We start from the raw sequence: 14980 nt of genomic DNA, 5'->3' as shown, positions 1-14980 counted from the left end.
CCTTTGAAAGACTGTATAAGGTAAATTCTTGGCCGCAACTAAGGGGCCTCTTAGCAGCCTCATGTACAGCAGAGCTGTTCATTTATGTGACATACGGTGGAGATTAGAGCAGTAAGGAGCGGGGGTAGTGCTTGCAAAAGTCAGACCTCTGGAAAACACAGATCCTCACCGACCCCGTGCGACAGGTCTCACCCATTTCTCATCTACACTTCCTAAAGTGAGGAGCGGTGCAGTCGGTCACTAAAGGTGAGCTTGAATGCAACGGCTAGGAGAAGTCTGGAGATTCCCTCCACCAGCAGTTCCCACAGGACTTGGGCTCCTAAGAGATATCCCTGGAAAGGGACAGGGAAGTTACCACCAGGAAACACTTTTGCAACAGAAATCCATATAGTCTGACTGCAGAATGCAAAGGCTAACTTACTATTTTTTACTGTCACTCTTCCAGCGTTTGCTGAAACTCATGGAGGAAAATGATCACATATGGGCTTTACAGCTAAACAATTTTTCAGCTTTGCAATTCCTCCTTCATCAGACTCAAAATAGGTAATCATGGAAGCAAATGAAATCCTTCCAATGATCCAAAGGCTCTGAAGGAGCCATCACCACCCACGTACCGGGCAGCAGGTCCTCTGGAGAGCATTCAACATGAGCCATATCTGAGTTAGGTGGAAGCTGACAGCTTCGGTTCTGGCGTTGGAGCATATGGTGCCATAAATTATCAACAGGCGGTCTATGATTAAGGCCACAGTTTCCCTGTAACAATGCCTAAATGTGCATGGAATTGGCTGCTTATTACGTTCTGGAATAGAGCTGAAGAGGATCAAGTTATTGTGTAGAGTAACTGAGGCTTCAACGACTACAATCAGTGGGCTCTAGATTATAATTGCCTCCCTCAGCCACTCCCACAAGCATTCAACTGTCAACAGTACATTCTTGCTTGAAAATTTCCTATTTTGTATTACATGATCCCATTATCTTGACCTCAAGCAAGTGGAACCCTGAATGAAAGTCCCAGTTTATGAGCACGCAATGAAGGACTGGGAACTGAATTCACAGCCTGTGAAGTCGTTTAGCTTGAGAATTCTGCAGAGGCAGTAGGCAGTCTGCACCAAAGTGTCAACCTAATGAAATTAAATCTCTCTCTCTCTCTCTCTCTCTCTCTCTCTCTCTCTCTCAATCTCAATTGGAGCAGAAGCATCCAGGAGTAGGCACAAGCTGCGACAGAGAACAGAGGGTGAAGGAGGCAGTGGGAAGTGACAGAGAAGCTGTAGCTTGGCGTAAATGTTGCAGTAGAAGCTGGAGCTCCAGAATCATGGTGGAATTAGAACAGAGCTGGGAGTGAGGAGGGCAGAATCCGGAGCAGCTATGAAAGACATGGCATCTCCTAGGACGAAACTTCAGTTTCCTCTTCATCTTTATTAAAACCCCCATCCTCAAAGAAGTCTACGCAAGTCTCTGCCCCTTGGAACTAAACACACACGTCACTACCATGAGGAGTGTTCCTTTGGGACACAGAGAACTACCTTCAGCAAGCAAATCTCCCAAGTGCCTGCTCCGTGTGAGAAACTCTATTAAGACAAAATTGGTCACGATTTCTCCAATTGTTACAAATAACCTGAAAGAAATTGGAACTGTTGGGGTTTAATGTCTCCTGAGGATAATATTCAACACTTATATCCCCATAACCTTGTCATCGTAGGGTTCTTTGTACCTTTGCCTGACCTCATGGGCACATTAGAATGTGTGCTGTGAGTTATCGTTTGTGCTTCAGACAGATGCAGCCATGGGCTGGCCATGTGGATTTTCCCACCTGGAATCAACCAAAGCACAAAAAGTAATCTCTATGGATTATAGTTGTTAACATATACCTCATCTTGAAGAACAACGCCAGGTCAGCTCTCCTGATTTCTCGATAGGAACAACGCTGGTGTTTGCAGTGGCAACAATTCTCACTTCTCAGAGGACGGTCTGGGTGACTGGCCACCGCAGTGACAGAGAACTTGATGAACTCCTCAGCAGCACAGGGTCTTGTCCTCAGCCTCGTAGACTTCCAGAGCCATCCATTTGGTCATCTTGAGTTCATCTCCACAATGATCAAGACTCTGCCAGGCCCCTCATGACACCTTTCTAACACAACTTAGATAGGAACTGGTACCTAGATCTGGTTTCCTGCTCCCCTGTGTTTGTGATGGGGCCAGGAATTATTAATGCTTTTGGCCATTAACCCCTTGAAAGTCTATTAAGAGATATTTTCAAATGTATCAAGTAGTACCTAAAATTCTCAATGAAAACATAACAGATTTATAATAACAGTTCTACCCTACTACTTTAAGATCCTCCTCATTGTGACTCATTCAGTTTTTTTTTCTATCCAGGTATAATAAAATTAATTAGTATTTATAATTTATAATAAATTAATTTCCCCTCCTAAATTAAACTCAATTTTTTTAGGGCTTCTTTGAGATTATTTTGGGTTGCTTTTGTTAGAGTTTGATAAACTTCCAACTCTCTGTCACACAATCAGTGTCTTCATCATGCCTATACATGGTGTGTGCTGTTAGCTGACAAAAATCTAGCATTTCAAAAAAAAAATCTAGCATTTCTTCTACCTCCAAGTTCCTGAATATTCCTTATTATTGCCCTCAACGATCAGTTACTGTACAGCAGAGAATTATTAAGAATCAAGGTGTCTTGTAGTCTGCAGGATGATCTATGATAGCATATTTTCAATTTTGAGTAAGTTTATTAGGCATATTGCAAGTCAAAGTGAAACAATAAATAAATAGATGAGGTATAAAGGAAAAGAGATAGATAGAGATATATAGGTAGATAGGTAGATACATACATACATGCATACATACATAGATGGATAGATAGATACATACATACATGGATGGAGAGAGAGAGAGATGATAGAAAGGTAGATGATAGCAAAGCACCAAATCAGTGCCTAAAACATCTATCCAGCAGAAATGGAAAAACTGAGGCAGCCAGCTGGAGTTCCCAGCTGACCGTTCTCTCCATGGCTGAACCTCCCACGACTGAATATCTGGTCTCTCTTTGCCATAGCATCAGGAAATAATTGGAAGTAGTTTGCCTTCTAGCTTCTCTCAAGCGCCCAGGGTTTTTAATTTGGAATTATTTTGCTATCTTCTCCCTGTTACAAAGTTAGGGGAAAAGCTGATCCCCAGAAAAGGTGTCTGGGAGAGTACTTTGAGATAAGTATTTGTGGTTCTGAAATCCAAGGGGGTGGGGAGCGCAACCCCAATTCCAGAGCTAGATTGTCAGTGAGCTCAAAGAGTACAAGACAATTTGCTAAAGTAATGTACATTACACAGCACAATACGGTGAGGAGAGCCTGCATGGTGGAATGCCTTCAGTTTAGCTTTCCTAGTATTTTTTAAACACTACCCATACATTGAATATTGGGCAGAGATCCACTTCCTACTCTCTCCAATATCTGGAGCCAGAGAGCTGCTTTGCAATTCAGTCACATCCCCCAAGAGTCTCTAAGCAAATAACCTAACCCTCTGGGCTTCAATTTCCTTCTGTGTAAAATATGTAAAATAGCAGCCATACCTCTGGAGGCTGCCGTGAATGAGGCAATCCAAGAATGCCTGCAAAGGTGGTGTGTATTAGCAAAGAGGGCGCTGGGAGAGAGAAGCACCTAGCTAATCCTTGGAGCATTTGCCACACCCACATTCTGGTCTTGCTAATGAATGCTCTCCTCCACATTCTTGTAGGTCTGCAGCGCCAGGATCTTATCATCAGTGAGTGCAATCTGTACATTATTCTATTACAAGTATTAAAATATAGTTGCGGTCAGGGAGATAGCTCAGCCAGAAAAGTGATTGTCTTGCGACAAGGGGACCAGAAATCAAGCCTCAGAACTCACATTTTGAAAGGCAGGCATGGTTGCATGTGTTTGTAATCAGGGAGATAGAAACACAGGGAGCCCTTGAGCTCACTCACTGGCCAACCAACCTGCCTATCTGGCCTGTGGGAGCGATAGATAGGGCCAGAGGAACGAACGACATCTGGGGTTATTCTCTGGCTTTCCTATGTGTGTGTGTGTGTGTGTGTGTGTGTGTGTGTGTGTGTGTGTGTATAGGCATGTGCGTGCGTGCGCCTGTACACACACACACACACATATATATACATACACACAAATGTGCACACACATATATTTATATACAATCTATTATTAGAATAACAATGTCTTTAAAATATTACTGGTCCTATTAGGATATGTTAACCCTGAAAACCTTTATGAGTAGTTAGCCTTCAGTTTTATTTTTGGTTTGGGGGCTGTTTTGTTTTTGTTTTTTAGTTTTTTGAAGCGGGGTTTCTTGGTGTAATGGTCCTAGCTGTCCTGGAACTTACTCTTGCAGATCAAGCTGGTCTCCAACTCACCGCCTTCAGATTTTTAGCACCCTGTTGTACACTTTGGAAGCCAAGCTCTCCATCCTTAGGGATGCTGGGCAGGAGTTGGAGAAGAGCCTGTCACATTTCCTGGGAGCTTTCAGTCTGCATGACCTGCGTTTGAGAAAGCCAACACCATACTCTTACTTTAATCAAGACTTCTGGAACAATCTGTCCATGGACTCTTCAAAAGGCTGTCATTAGACTTTTTCCTGTTTGCCGTCCTTTGTTGTTGCCTTGTCACTCAGCTGGTTGGGTCCTTAGGTGGCTCACAAGCTGCACCCACATATAAAGTGACAAACGGTTCCTATAAAACTGCTGAGCATAGAGGGCCAGGCTGGTCAGGGTGGCCTGCACTGCCACCTGGGGCCATGGTGTCATCTGGGCTGAGCTGCTGCCAAAGACTGACTGTGTGTGGGTCCATAGACCTACCCTACCACAGACAATGTCTGTGTTGATGTCCATGGCTCCTGTTACCCACGAAAGGTACTCAGATGACCAGGGCCTGGGCTGACACCTGAGGTCATGTTGTTGTTAGAGGGGCATGCTGCTGCAGGGGCCACATAGATCTGAGCGTCCTGCACGGTCACCCAGGGCAATAATGATACCTGAGTCCAAGCTGCTGCTTTGGCCATGTCTGGGTCCATGATCCCGCTGCAGCTGGGATTTGTGTTAATATACGTTGCTGGATTACCGCAGGCGACCATGCAAGCCGTGTGTTGAACCCTGTGTTGAAGTAAAAGGGCAGTGCTGAGCTGGCCCCACACTTCACCGTCCATAAGAGAGCCCACCTCACCAGAGAGCTGACCTTACCCTCGCCAGCCCTGGGATAGCCGACCCGGATGGCCCCAAGTGCTGTCTCTGTCCCTGACCGAAGAGTTGACCCCTACACTTGAGAATGCCGTCTAACCCCTCACCACTGTTATGGGAGAGACGGCTCCATCCTTCACCTGAAGGGGGTGGTCTGCCCAGCCCAGACTGACCAACTCAGCTCTTACCCCAGTATTCTTCCAGGACTTAGAGCTGTTTCTACCCAACATTTACCCCATCACCTGCTGGGCCACATAAAGGTCCTGTGGAACCATAGCGGCAGGACCTCCATGACGCTGGGCAATAGCAGGATATCCGAGAGGAAATTCAGTTTGAGACCAGTTTTGATGGCAAACGAGAAGCCTTGAGCTCGACCAACAACACATCACACAGCGAACATTCTCAAGAAAAGCTGTTTGTGCCGAAGGGTCTGCTGCATGATAAGCAGAGCTCCCAGTGCCCGGAAGACCAACGAAGCGAGCGGGAGAGGCGGAAAAGGTAGAGAAGTGAAGCGGGGCTTTTTCCTTCGGGAGTGATGCTCGAAGGGTGACGGGCATTTACAGAGGGACTGGGAAATGGATGGCCTTGGGGTGCACAATGTGAACTTCTGTTGGAAGCCACCTGGAGGCACAGGTGGTCCTGCAGTTTGGAGGTATACCTGGCTTAGCCATGTGGGGCTGAGCACCCTTGCCTGCACCCTTGCTTGCACATGCTCAGACCAGCAGAATGGCATTAACCAATCAGGACAGCATTCAAGCCTCTCCACCGTTTAAAAGCAGCGGCCTCGGGGCTCTACGCTCTCTCTAAGCTTTCTCTTGTCCCTGCTCTATCTTCCCTTCCCCCAATTTTCCTCAAGGGAATGCTCCGAATAAAGACGTGACCAGGGAAGGAATTCTCGTTTTTAGTGGCGTTCATTCCTGCCGATCAGGATGCGCGCCGCAAACTTCCCAAAGAATCAATTTTTTAAAATTATGCTTAAAAAATCTGATTAACTGTTGAAATTAAATTTTGTGATTTTATCAGTCAAAACCAAAACAATACGAACAAAAATCTGCCGAGTGTATACCATGTAAATACGTATTTAAGGCTCACCGCCCATCCTAACGATCCCAGAGAGGCCTCAGTTCTTTCCCATGCCCTCGCCAATCCAGACGGTTGGTTTCCCACAAGAAAAAAGGTCTCTTTTCTTCCTTTTTCCAAAGCATAAAATAAAACTTCATAGATTATCCTTCATAGACACATAATAATGGTGACATGATCTGCATCACTATCTTTTTTATTGATATTTATTGAGCTCTACATTTTTCTCTGCTCCCCTCGATGCCTATCCCCCGCTTCAACCCTCCCCCAAGGTCCCCATGGTCCCAGTTTACTCAGAAGATCTTGTCTTTTTCTACTTCCCATGTAGATTAGATCTATAGATGTCTCTCTTAGGGTCCTCATTGTTGTCTAAGTTCTCTGGGATTGTGATTTGTGGGCTGGTTTTCTTTGCTTTATATTTAAAAACCATTTATGAGTGAGTACATGTGATATTTGTCTTTCTGTCTGGGTTACCTCACTCAAAATAATGTTTTCTAGCTTCATCCACTGTCCTGTAAAATTCAAGATATCTTTATTTTTTCTGCTGTGTAGTACTTCGTTGTGTAAATGTACCACATTTTCCTTATCCATTCTTTGGTCGAGGGACATTTAGATTGTTTCCAGGTTCTAGCTATGATAAACAAAGCTGCTATGAACATAGTTGAGCACATGTCCTTGTGACACGATTGAGCATCCTTTGGATATATACCCAAAAGTGGTATTGCTGGGTCTTGAGGAAGGTTGTTTCCTAATTTTCTGAGAAATTGTCACACTGATATCCAAAGGGGTATATACCATACCATTCCCACTAGCAATGCAGGAGTGTTCCCTTTACCCCACAACCTCTCCAGCATAAGTTGTCATCAGTGTTTTTGATCTTGGCCATTCTTACAGGTGTAAGATGGAATCTGAGTTGTTTTGATTTACATTTCTCTGATGACTAAGGATGATGAACATTTCCTTAAGTGTCTTTCAGCCATTTTAGATTCCTCTGTTGAGAGTTCTCTGTTTAGGTCTGTACTCCATTTTATCTGAAGTTAGTTAACAGGAAATTCTTCTGGCTACCACATGAGATTCCCAGAAAGTTCACATTTTCTAGACACATTTAGGAAGTTCACTAGTGTGCCTCCTACAAGAAAGAGGATGAAGAAGAGGAGAGGAATAAGAAGGAGGAAGAGGAGAAGGAGATCACCCTAACAGTTTTAATAAAATAACTTCAGTTATATCCTTAGAGTCAGTTTTCATAGTTTTAGGGGGAGGCCTGGTGTTTTACACTCAAGATTCAGAGATACACAGCAGCTATTTATGAAGCTGAAAAGAGGAGGTAATTCACACATCTCAGAGAGTTTTCCCTTGAGAAACTGTGCCAGGTACACATTTTATATTTTCACCTACTACACAAATGAGTTTCTTAAATTTTCTAATTTAATACCCATGACACATACTCAAAATTTAAAGGTGCTCATATCACATGAAGATTTCAAAAATTAACTAAAATGAAGTTTATATTAAATATATATAACCAAGGGAGATATTACCTATCCTTGACAAAGGATAGACCCTAATAAAAACATAATTTATAGAGAAAACTAAACTTTGTTGATATTAAATGAAATCTGTTGCTCACATCATAATACAAGGTAACCCCGATTCCGCACAGAATGAATGTCTTCAACAGTCATCAGGGCAGGGCTGGCACTGCAACTAGTGGAGGAAGACAAAACCATCTAGTGATCTTGTAATTTCTAAAATCTTTGGTCTGTTTGTGGAAAAGAATAATCTTTTAACTCTGCAGAAAGGGTACTGGTAAATGGGAACTGAATCACAATGTCAAAGAGAAAATCAAAGGAGTCCTGTCACAACAAGCTTTATCAAACTTTCAGACTAATATCTGTCTCAATTCAAAAGTAATATGCTGGTTTACTCAGGATACATATAGATTGCTGGTGGAAAAGCACACACACGTGTGTGTGTGTGTGTGTGTGTGTGTGTGTGTGTGTGTCTTAAGATTTATGGGGGAAATATCTGTCCTTCAACAGTTGATTCCTAGACATGACCTCAAAATTAACTTTATACCTACCAAATCCCCAAACGATTCCTGGCTGATCTTAAAAAAGAAAGGGGCAGACCCATACAAACAAATGAGTTTACTAAGATTAAAAAACAGTTAGGGATTGATTGGAGAAACCATGGCAAAGAATTTTAAATGTCACTTAGGGAAAAAATGACTAAGGGTATATGGTGTGGGAGGTCCTTCTGTCTATGTGTTGCTTTTATTGGTTAACAAATAAAGAAACTGCTTTGAGCCTATAGCAGAGCTATAGGGGAACAGAACTAGGTGGGGAAAACCAAGCTGAATTCTGGAAGAAAAGAGGCAGAGTTAGGGAGAAGCCATGTGTCCCCATCAGAGCCAGATGGAACTTTACTGGTAAGCCACAGCCATGTGGCAATACACAGATGAGTAGAAATGGGTTAAATTAATATGTAAGAGTTAGCCAATAAGAAGCTAGAGTTAATGGACCAAGCAATGATTTAATTAAAACAATTTCAGTGTGGTTATTTCCCACTTACGCTGGGAACAAATGAATAGCCTCCTCCAACAAATATATTTATATACCAAATAAAACTCTATTTGTAGACACTTGAATAATGTCAAACATAAATAAAAATTCTCCTGTGAAAGAGGTCCTTATGGCTTTATCTGGACTTGTTCTATCCTCTAATGTATTCGTTGATGTGAAGAAACACATAGAAGAAAGATACAGATTGGTCAAAAAATTCATCAGATGTATTGAACAATGAAAAAAATTATAGATGTTTTTCTTCCTCCTCCAAGACATGGAGGGGGGGAAGCCGGCTTTAAAATAGATCAGATAAAATTTGCAAAATAAAAACAAACAAACTTGTGTTGGTCCAAAAGGCAGATGGACAAGGCTTTTCTCACTTGATCATTACACTAGCCCCAAAGTAGATAGTATCCATGCCATGTTACCTCAGTTGTAAGACTTGGCTTGCTGAGTTAGAACAGCTCCCAAGTAATGCTACAACCTCTTGCTTTCCATATTCTATCTCCAGTACTCAGTACAGTCGTCTCCCCTCCCTTATGTAAAGCTTTGGGATGACATCAGAACCGTATCTATTTATTGGATATTTATGTTCTCCTCCCCAAACGTGTGTTAAAGCCTTGATTCCCAGCCTAATGGCATTAAGAAATAGGCCTTTGGGATAGACCTTTAGGGAGGAGTCCATATGGATAGGAGAAGTGCCCATCTAAGAAGACATATGAAAAACACATTTTTTTATTATTTGGTCAAGCTACAGTGAGACAGTGACCATATATGAATAAAACTGCTCTCACTAGATATCAATATGATCAGCACCTTACTCTCAGACTTTCCAGTGTACATGAGAATATAGTTAAATTAAGGCAACCAGCTTATGATTTTCTGCCATCCCAGGCTAAATTCATTAAGATAGCCATCAGGGTATTCCGGGTTTATTTTTCCACCTCAATTCTTTCAATTTTGATATTCTCTGATATTGCTTGTAAAATTATGTTCTCAGACTCCGGGACTTTGATAATGTATGTCCTGTGAGTGCTTTATTCTACCTCCCACTCCAGCAAAAGTACAAGTAATTATAAACAAAGTCGAATGGTGGCTGAGAACTCAGTTGCATGGGTCTTTATAAAAGTCCATTATAAGAGAATCCTAGACTGTTACCATGACTGAATTATTAAGCTATACAGAGAAGTGGCATAATTAAACTTATGTGTGTAAGGACTTCACGAACCTCTGTATAGTGACTAAAGAGGGGCCTGGCAGATGTGAGTTTAATATCATGATATATGTTTCAATAGCAATTCAACAAAGAAGGCTAACTTGGATAATGGGAGCACTATAAAATTCATTATGTAACAGCTGTTGAAATTCTGATTAGATATTTGATGCTTTCATTTAATTCAGAAAAACACTTAAAGCACCTAGAGAAATATTGGGCTGATTTTCAGATTGGGAATCCCACGTCTACAGAGCAACTCAGAAACAGTTCAATCAAATCTGCCTGCAAATGTTCTGCTCTAGCAAGTAGCTAACATGGAGATAAAAACAAGAGCTTTAAAAGTTCACTCTGAAGGAAAAATTTAAACACAATCCATAGGAATTCACAGTGGAATACCCGGGACAAGACAGGAAAATTCTAAGATTAGGAGAAAGTAGTCGAAAACTAGGAATTTGAGAGACATCTGTAAAATTCTAGAAATAGAAATCACCCTCCTTCCCCTAGCAGCCACCAAGTGCCAATAGGACATCATAAGGGAGTGGGGTCTTTGAGGGAATTCCTCTGTGTTGGAATTTTGGCTGTCTTGATCCTTCCTATTCTGGTCTTATGTAGATAATCGTAGCTGCTGAACTGTTGTGGGCAACAGCTATCTAAAGTCCAGAAGTCAGAATTTCACAGCTCTCCTCCCCATCTTCCTACGAGTTCTTAGATTTTTCTCCACCCCATTCCCCAAAGATCCCTGAGCAATGGGTGATGGTAGGTAAAGATAGATGACCCATCCACAGCAGAATACTCTGCCATGGGCTTATTCATTAACCACTATGCATTCCATAAGGATGCTTCTTTGATTCAAGTTGGGAGCAGTACTAATCTAAGAGAGAAACATACATATTTGTAACATCATTTGATATGACCTATTAGCAAAACAACAATAGTAGGCTATTCCCCTCACCCAGGTTCTATGACCTTTTCAGTTGTGGGCTTTTGATTAGGTTTACAGTATTTAATGGTGGTTTGAATGAGATTGACCCCCAATAGGCTCATCATGTTTGAACACTGTCGTCATTGGTGGAACTGTTGGGAAAGATTAGGAGGTGTGACAACATTAGAAGATGTATGTCACAGGTGTGGGCTTTGAGACTTCAAAAGCCTCTTGTCATCCCCAGTGTGCTCTCTGCCTCCTGCTTGTGGATCAATATATGAGCTCTCATCTTCAGCTGTAGACAGCATGTCGGCAGCTTGCTGACTCTGTTCCATTCACAGATTTTAATCCCTTGAATATCCATTGAATGTTTTCTTTTATTTTATTTTATTTCATTGAAAAAAATAGTTTTTGATGTAATATAGTTTGATCATTTTTCTCTTACCCAATTCCTCCCAAATTCTCCCTACCTCCCTACCTAACCAACTTTGTATTTTTTCTCTTTCTTTAAAAAATAAACAAGAAACAAAAACAAAACAAAATTAAAAAAAACAAGAAACACCCCTATACACATACACATACACACACATAAAAAAAAACACATAAACCCAAAATCAAAAATCAAAACAAACAAGTAACACGGGGTTCCCCTCTTTATGCTGTGAATATGTTTCATTACCATTGGTTAATAAAGAAGCCGCTTTGGCCTATGGAAGGGCAGAACAGAGCTAGGAGGGAAAACTAAACTGAATGCTGGGAGAAAGAAGGTGGAGTCGGGGAGACACCATGCAGCTGCTGAAGGAGAAAGACACCAGAAACTTGGTGGTAGGCCACAGCCTTGTGGTGATACATAGATTAAAAGAAAGGGGTTAATTTAGGATGTAATGCACTGGCCAAACAGTGTTGTAATTAATACAGTTTTGTGTGATCATTTGAGTCTGTGTGGCCAGGAAACTAATGCACAATCTCTGTTTACAAACAAGCAAATACCAGCAAGACAAAAATTGCCAAAATAAAGCAAATGCCCACCAATAAAACAAAAAGTCCACAAAAATAGCATTGGGTTTGATGTGTGTTAGTTAACTACTCCTGGGCATGGGGCCTGCCCTGAAGTGTGGTTATTATACTCAGCGAGACTCCACTAAAGAAACTGACTTTCCCTTTGCCAGTGGGTTATCATTCACAGATAGCTTCTTGGTTAAGGGTAGAATTGTTTCATTTGCTTTCTTCAAATGACCTTTAGTGTTAGTTGCCTGCCCCCATCTTCTCTCCCTTACCCTGTCTTCCATTATTCTCTGCATTTAAGCCTATTCTAATTTCTTCTTTGTTTCTTCAAAACAATATCTTCTTTTTCCCTACCTTGGGAGATCCCCTCCTCCCTCATAGTTCTTTACAGGGTTTCTGACTGCTCTGGTTACTCAGATTGTAACACACAAATCATCAAAAGTTTAAAAGCTAGCATTCTCACATAAGAGAAAAACAAAATATTTGTCTTTCTGGGTTACCTTAGGGTGACTGTTTCTAGCTCCATTCATTTATCTGCAAATTTCATGAGTCTGTTTTATCAGCTGAATAGTATTTCAATATATAAACGTACTACATTTTCATTATTCATGCATTGGTTGATGGAGATCTAAGCTGTTTCCAAATTCTGATTATTATGAATAGAGCAGTAAGGAACAGGGATGAGCAAGTATCTCTGTAGTAGCATGTAAAACCCTTTGACTATATACCCAAGCGTGATATAGCTAAATCTTGAAGTAGACCTATTCCCAGCTTCCTGAGGAACCACTATACTGATTTCCATAGTGTCTGTACAAGATTGCATTCCTACCAACAATGAATAAATGTTCCTCTTCTCTGTATTCTCACAGCCTGAACTATCATTTGTTTTATTGATCTTGGGCATTCTGACTTGGGTAAGGTGAAATCTCAAAGTAGTTTTGATTTGCATTTCAATGATGACTAAGGACGTCGTGGTGGCCCCCCCCCATAGACTCATAGGGAGTGGCGTTATTGAAGGTATGGCCTTGTTAGAGGAAGTGTCACTGGGGCATGAGCTTTGAGATTTCAGAAGCTCAACCCAGGCCCAGTGTCACTCTCTTTTCCAGCTATCTACCAATCTGGATGTAGAACTTTCAGCTACCTCTCCAGCCCCATGTCTGCCTGAGTGCTGCCATGCTTCCCACCATGATGATGATGAACTAAACGTCTGAATCTGTAAGTCACCCCCAATTAAATATTTCCTTTGTAAGAATTGCCATGATCATGATGTCTCTTCATAGCAATAGAAACCCTAACTAAGACAGAAGCTGATACCAGGAGTAGGGTATTGCTGGGATATGCCGAACCATGTTTTTGTTTGGAGACATGTGGAAAACTTTGGGACTCTGGACTAGAAAAGTGATGGGACATTTTAAGAGGAACTTAATGGGCCATCCTAGAAGTGGGGATGAAAGACAGTGGTGTTGACTCAAGAGGTTTCACTCAAGAGAAGAATATTAGTATGTGGCCTAGAAACTGATCATGTGATATTTTGGCAAAGAATGCTGCTGCTTTCTGCCCCTTTTCCAAAAATCTGCCTGAGGATAGTAGAGTGAAGATATTTGGATTGATGGTATTAAAAGAAGATATTTCTAGGGAGTTTAGTATTTAATGTGTTGCTTGATTTTTTAATGATCATGTGATCATGCTTATGCAGATTTATAATGAAAAAGAGCAAGGTGAGAAAGGAAAATACAAAACGTACAATTTGAGGAGAAAGGGGCTCCAGGGAGTGTAAGTAGCTAAGTCCTGTGTCCAAGGAAATAGACAGATTAAAGAAAAGTTTGATGATAAATAGAATAAAGGGAGTAATGACCTCAGGGCAAGATTCTATCCAATTAAACTTCCAATTTGTGAAAAAGAATTAAAGAAAAATCTAGGGCCAGGTGTGATGGCATACACCTTTAATCCCAGTACTGGATAGACAGGATACATTTGGATTTCAGAGTTCAAAGCTAGCCTGATCAATGGAGTAAGTTCTAAGACAACCAAGCTTGGGCAGTGAAGGAAACTATTAAAAATAGAAAGCTGGTAAAAATGTTTATGAATGAGGGGACAATATTCCAGCCTTAGTAAGCAGCAGAACTTGACACCGGAGGACATCTTTGGCCATGGTTCTGGCTTTAGAGTCAAGGATAAAAGAGAGGGTTACAGAATACCCTTCTAACTAAAGAAAGTTGCTGAGACCAGGCATGTGGCATGGGTGTTTTGTATGGAGGCCCAGAGAGGCCGTTGTGTGGAGCTTTGAAAGTGAAGCTTGAATTGCCTGGGCAACCCCAGGATGCTGGAAATGCCAAAGCCATGGAATGCCTGAAAAGAAAGCTTATAACTGGGTGTGGAACCAGCCCAAGAGAAAGACGCTGAGTTGCAGTCAACAAAGCTGAAAGGAGTTGGAGATCTGAAGAGTGAAGGTGCCGAATCTGGAGTTTATCTGGCTGTTTTTCAGTCTTGCTTAGGTTCAGTATTTACTCACTACACTGCATTTCCTCCCTTTTGGAATGGTCGTGCTTATATCCTGTGCCATTTTATCTTGGAAGTATATAATCTGCTTTTCTATTTTGATTTGATAAGGATTACTGTTAAGATATTCCCATGAGCCTCAGAAAAGACTTTGGATTTTAAATAGGATTTTGACTGCTTTAGACTATGGGGACTTTTGAAGTTGGGATACATGCATTCGGCGTTATGATTTGGCTACAAGTCTATGGAGGTCAGTGAGTGGAATGTGGTGGTTTGGATGAAAATGACTCCCATAGACTGAGAGGAAGTGGCATTATTGGAGGTGAGGGCTTGTTGGAGTGGGTGTGGCCTTGGAGAAATTGTGTCACTGGGAGATGGGCTTTGAGATTTCAGAAGCTCAACTCAGACTAGTGTCTCTCTCTTTCTGCTTTCTGTCGATCCGGATATAGAACTCTCAGCTAC

Source organism: Myodes glareolus, chromosome 16 (genome assembly GCF_982192425.1).
Source record: "Myodes glareolus chromosome 16, mMyoGla1.1, whole genome shotgun sequence".
NCBI classification, from domain to species: domain Eukaryota; kingdom Metazoa; phylum Chordata; class Mammalia; order Rodentia; family Cricetidae; genus Myodes; species Myodes glareolus.
The sequence above is the reverse complement of the archived record's forward strand: the minus strand, read 5'-3'. Positions refer to the sequence as shown.